Source organism: Suricata suricatta, chromosome 11, assembly GCF_006229205.1.
Source record: "Suricata suricatta isolate VVHF042 chromosome 11, meerkat_22Aug2017_6uvM2_HiC, whole genome shotgun sequence".
NCBI lineage: Eukaryota > Metazoa > Chordata > Mammalia > Carnivora > Herpestidae > Suricata > Suricata suricatta.
Window position 1 is genome coordinate 53171632 of NC_043710.1, and position 6493 is coordinate 53178124.

The 6493-nt window shown below is 43.6% G+C and overlaps 1 pseudogene; it reads right to left on the reverse strand.

Moving 5' to 3' along the window:
- Positions 1 to 6493, reverse strand: part of LOC115272598 — a 25698-nt pseudogene that overhangs the window by 237 nt on the left and 18968 nt on the right.

The window sequence follows — 6493 nt, forward strand, 5'->3', positions numbered from 1 at the left end:
CAGGCTGTTCCCAAGCAGGGCGATGACATAGGAAATGAAGAAGGGACCACACATGCTGGTCCTCAAGGCCAGGGATATCCAGCAAACGGAAGACCATGTGGCTAACACCAGTGTGGTGTAAGGTAGTCAAGCCTGGAGCAGACGACCTTCCTATTAACAGAGGAAAATTCAGTTCATATACAAAGATTGTTTTTGCTGTTGCCAACAGCACTTCACATTTATCTAATTCTACTCCATTCTGAAAGTGCCAGAAACTATGATACTAAAAGTAAATAAGATGATTTGTTCAAGCAAAGGGGGTGGAAGGAGAGAGAAAAACAAAAACAAAAACATACTTAACTACAGAGAAAAACTAAAGGTTGCCAGAAGGGTGAGGAGGTCGGGAGTGGGGAATAGGTGATGGGGATTAAGGAGGGCACTTGCTGAGATGAGCACCAGGTGTGTACGGAAGCGCTGAACCACTATCTTGTACACCTGAAACTAATATTGCACTGTATGTTAACTGGAATTTAAATTAAAACTTTTTAAAAAATAATAAATAAATTTGTCTTCTGTGTAAGGTCCTAAGCTCCTAAATAAGAGACTTTTACATACTAAAATTAAATGATGAAGTCAATGTATTAGTTTATACAAGTAAATTTTAATATGGAAACACAATGGAAGTCATTCTCATTGCTTATATTTGCAATAGTTTATGACTTCATATCTGAACTTAGCCTTGAACATAAAGTAGGATGCCATCAGGTTGAGGAAATATCAAGTAATGAATGGAGTGAAGTCATCTGGGGATTCAAGAGAAAAAGTTTGTGGGCCCACATGATGCCTCTTGCCACAGCTCATTCTTTCCCCTCTGATTTCACAAAGAGTCTAATCATCAGAGCACCTACCTCAGAGATAGTGGCCCACTGACAGTGTTTCCCAATTGGCTGTTAACTTTCTGAGGTCTGTTTAAGTATGTATGCTTCCACAATCCCGCACACTGAGGCACCGCGTGATTCCTCCATAATGATAAATACTGGGTGGAAGGTAAAAAGGGTGATGATAGGAGCCATAAATGAGGCTCTTCTCATGCCTGAAATGTTCACAGTAATCAGGTCTGCTGCCAGGGTGCAATCTTCTCTGGAGGGACTCGAGGTCCCAGGCACACTGAGAGCTAAAGTGTGGGTGAAAGCCCAAAGTTTCCCCTCTCTCCCCTCCCAGACAGCCCTTTCCATTCTACTGGGACAGTCCATACTTGTGCCTCTGGTTTAAGGGTGTGCTTTTGAAGCAGCTCCTGAAGTTCTTTTCTAAAAACCCCGGCTTTACAGTGCTTGCCAATTCCTTAGGTAAAAATATTCCTCTGTAGTCAGCTTCAAACTATGAACATGATATCCCTATATGCAGATTTGGAAAGAAATGTAGCACACACATATCTTAAATAGACAATTCTCAGACCTCAGAAACACTGACTACAGGCCACTGTCACTGAGGTAGGTGATGATCAGAATCCTCATGCAATCAGTGGGGACAGAATGAGCTTCAGCCCCTCCTGCAGTCCCTGTTCGACATACTTAACTTGCCACAAATGTCCTCATGCTCTCAATCATCTGCCTTAGGCCCCATAACCCTACAATTCCTGGTCTTCTGCCTGAAATTTCATTTCATAGCCATTAAATTTTCTCCTGCATCAAAGGGAGTCCTCAGGGGCTAGAATGGGATGAATTGAATAAAGGCTGAGAAACAGACATCAGGCAGCAGAGCATTTGCCTAAAAACTGCTGAGGAAGCTGATACCCAAGGGTCCACAGCTGAATGCATCAGGTCAGGTCCTGATGGTTCCTCAGTCATGTCCACACCAGTTGCTCCTCCAACCACGATTACATGTACACATGTGTTATTTTCAGGATGCAATGTTATCATTCTTATGTGAAATATCCCTGTTTCCATTATAATGGAAAGTAGTATTAATTCCATTATCAATCAAAACATATGAGTTGAGGAGGGAGGCCAAGATGGTACAACAGCATGGAAGGGTTTAGTTTTGGTTTTTTTGCATCATATCCATGAAATACAGCCAGATCAACACTAAACCATTCTGCACACTTAGAAAACTAACCTGAGAATTAACACAACAATCTGCACAACAACGTGAACCACAAAACGCTAGAGGTATTCCACACGGAGAGGTGAAATGAGGGAAAGAGAAGCCGCTGAGGGAAGGGAGCTCTTTTTGCATGAGGAGAGAAGTGGAAATGGCGGGGAGAGACAGGAAAAGCACCACCACCACCCCTTCCCCCTGCCGAAAGTAGCTGGAGAGAAAGTGGAAAAGTGGAACAGACCCAGGGACTGAACAAAAAAGGGAGAAGGAGACAGTTTAAATTCCATTAAGTTTCTATAAACAGGAAACACAGAGTCTGAAACCCTGCAGTTACCTGGGGGTACTCTGGTGTGAAGAGCAAGTCCCCAGGAGCAAAGTGAGGTCTGAGAGGTCTGTGGGCCACATAGGAAGAGGCGGTTCCCTGCTGGGAGGACATTGGGTAGAGGTTGTGTGGCCACCAAGGTCCCAACAGATCCCAGAGGAAAACCACATTCGATGGTGCTGGAACAAGGACATTATAGGTGAAGCCTGGTGCGAGATGTGTGTTGTGACTTACCATAATTGCTGAAATGCTACTACTACACAATTGCATGAACTTCTCTGGGGCGGGCTGGCATCCAGCCAAAGTCTCTGGGCATCGGGAGCAACACGGTCCCATAAACACTGCTAGGTGAGGCAAGCAACTGGTCATTGCTCAGCCAGTTTCACCCGTCTCGCGCATGCGCATACACACCTACAAGCGCCTCAACAATTCACCACAGTAAACTAAGTTGCACCATCTAGTGGAGATCAGATCCATTACACTAAGCCCCACCCAACTCGACCAACCTTCCTCTACAGAAACCTCACAAGAATCTCCTCCTGCGAGTTTACAGACAAAAAAAGTTCTTTGATGGTTGTCTTCCAATAGGACACTACGTAACTTCAATCGTATTTCAATTTGATTACTGGTCCACCTATCAATTTTTTTCCTTTTTGTTTCTTTTCTTTTTCTTGAATACAGCAAGAGAAAATTTTTATTTTTTTAAACATTCTTTGTTCATTGTTTCTATATACATTTTACTTTTTTGTAAATATTCTAAATTCTATTTACCACCCTTATTTCATTTTACCCTATTTCATTCTATTCATTTTTTCAAATTATGTAACATTTTTCATTTTCTTTTTTTTTTTACCCTTTTTTCTGTAATCTCTCAAGCTACTATCAATACCTAGACCAAAACACACCAAGGATCTAGCATCATTTATTGATTTTTGTGTGGGTTGTTTTTAACTTTATAATTTTAATTTTATAACTTATTATTCCTTTTCATCCTTCACAATGACAAAAAGAAGGAATTCACCCCCAAAAGAAAGAGCAAGAAGAAACGACAGCCAGGGACTTAATCAACAGAGATTTAAGCAAGATGTCTGTACCAGAATTTAAAATCAGGATAAGAAACTAGCGGGGGTTGAAAATGAATTAGAATCCTGTTCTGTGGAGATTTTTTAAAAAAGGAAAATCAAATCAGGATGACATAAAAAATGCTATAACTGAGATCCAATCTCGAATGGATGTCGTGGCAGCAAGGGAGGCAGAGCAGTAAAACAGCGATATTAGGGGACAAACCTATGGTCAATAATGAAGCAGATAAAAAGAGGGAAACTAAGGCAAAAGAGCACAATTTAAGAATTCGAGAAATCAGTGACTCATGAAAAAGGAACAACATCAGAATCATAGGGGACCCAGAAGATAAAGAGAGATAAAAAGGGGTAGAAGGGTTATGTGAGCAAATCATTATGTGAGCAGAAAACTTTCATAACCTGGGGAAAGACACAGACATCAAAATCCAGGAAGCACAGAGGACTCCCACAAGAGTGAACATAAACCAACCATCAACAAGGCATATCATAGTCAAATTCACAAAATACTCAGGCAAGGAAAAAATCATGAAAGCAGCAAGGGAAAAAAGTCCTTCACCTACAGAAAAGAAAGATCAGGTTTGCAGCAGACCTATCCACAGAAACATGTCAGGCCAGGAAGGAGTAGCAGGGGATAGTCAATGTACTGAATCAGAAAAATATGCAGCCAAGAATTCTTTATTCAGCAGGCTATCATTCAACACAGGAGACATAAAAAGAATTGAAGGAGTTTGTGACCACTAAAACAGCCCTCAAAGAAATTATAAGGGGGACTCCCTGAAGGGAGAAAAGAAAAAGAAAGAGCAAAAGCAACAAAGTCTACAAAGGACCAGAGAACACCATGAGAAACTCCAACTCTACAAGCAATATAATGGCAATAAATTCATATCTTTCAATACTCACTGTAAACATCAATGGACTAAATGCTCCAATCAAAAGACATAGGGTAACCGAAAGGATATGAAAATATGATCCATCTATATGCTGTTTACAAGAGACCCACTTGGGCCTCAAGACACCTTGAGAGTGAAAGTAAGGGGATGGAGAACCATCTATCATGCTTATGGTCGACAAGAGAAAGCCAGAGTGGTCATAATTATATCAGATAATCTAGACTTTAAAATAAAGACTGTGGGAGGAGCCAAGATGGCAGAGAAGAAGGGAGCTCTATAAACTTCCTCTGCCCCATCTATCGAACTGAGAGGTACATTACTTTCATCTGCAAGAGTGGAAGGAGAAAATACAGACTCTAGAAAGAAGACAACCTCAAAGATGCCTGAGTGAGTGAGTGCGAACTGGGGAGATTGGGAAACAGGCCAGCCCGAGAGGGGCAGGGGAGGTGGGAGCCCCAGCCCAACACGGGGCAAGTGTGTGGAGCCCCTGAGAGACAAAGGGAAGAGAAAGAGAAACTGAACATGCACATAGTACTGACTCTGGGGAAGAGATAAAGAGCGTTTAACCTTGCTCGGAGAGAGAAACTCTCACTCCATATATAACTACTGGGTAGCCCAAATCCCGAACCCAGGTGGCACAGGGGAAAAAACAGCTTCCAGCCCTGTGCCATGCCAGCAGGGAGCCAGCGGCTGTGGCAGTGGTGGTGGCGGCCGCAGTGGCACGCACTTCGGCCTCAGCTGCCAGAGTGGGAGCACACACCCCATTTCCACATCGCATCTCACCTCCAGCATTGGCCGCAAGAATCCAGAATCCCGGGTGCCAGCAGGGAAAAAATAGCCCCTATCCCTATGCAGTCCCAGCAGGGAGTTGGCGGCGGTGTAGGCGGGGGGCGCAATCCGGATGCAGGAGCACACAGCTCATTTCTGGCAGCACCCGGCACCTCGGGCACCAACAGCGCGAATGCCTGCGCCAAGAGAAACTGCTCCGTCTCCCTATGCTATCAGGATCCTAGCTGGGGGCTGGGAGTCCGCAGCAGTGTCTGTGAGGGCATGCACTTTGCCTCCTGCTGTGCACCTCGCCTTAGGCAGCAGCAACGCAAATCCTGTCCAGCACCAAGAGAAACTGATCCCTCTCCCTACTCAATCTCTATCCTAGCTGGGGGCTGGGGACTGGGAGTTGGCAGCGGTCTGTGAGGGCGTGTACCTCGCCTCCGGCAGCAGCAGCATAAATCCCTGCCAGCACCTAGAGAAACTGCTCCCTTCCCCTACGAGATCCTGGCTAAGAAGCCAGCCACCAAAGCAAGAACATCTCATCTGTGGTAGCATAAAAGTGCATGGACTAGGACTTTGAACCGAGGTGGGCGTGGAAAATACAGCATCAAAGAAGCAACTGAGACTGACTAGGCAATTTGAAAATAGGTGTGATGGGTTGAAAAAGGCTATAAATAAGGTGAATAATAAAATCAAGGCAGCCACCTCAAGGATTGAAGAGGCAGAGAGAAGAATAGGTGAATTAGAAGATATACTTATAGCAAAAGAGGAAGCTGAAGAAAACAGAGAAATTGATCCAGAAGTAAGAAAGGAGAATTTGAGACCTGAGTGGTACAAACAGAACAACATCCATATCATAGGAATTCCTGAAGAGGAAGACAGAGAGAAAGGGCCTGAAGGGATACTAGACCAAATTATAACTGAGAATTTCCCAAATCTGGGAAAGGAAATAGACATTCAAATTCAGGGGGCACAAAGAACCCCCTTAAGACGTAAATTGAATCGACTTTTGGCACGACATATCATAGTGAAACTGGCAAAATATAAAGATAAAGAGAGAATTCTGAAAGCAGCTAGGGATAAAAGGACCCTCACGTACAAAGGGAAACCTATGAGAGTGGTTACAGACCTATCTAATGAAACTTGGCAGGCCAGGAAGGAATGGCAGGAAATCTTCAATGCGATGAACAGAAAACACATGCATCCAAGAATCCGTTATCCAGCAAGCCTGTCATTCAAAATAGGAGAGATAAAGGTGTTCCCAAATAAACAAAAATTGAGAGAATTCATGACCACCAAACCAGCCCTACAAGAAATCCTAAGAGGGACTCTATGAGGGAAATGTTGCAAAG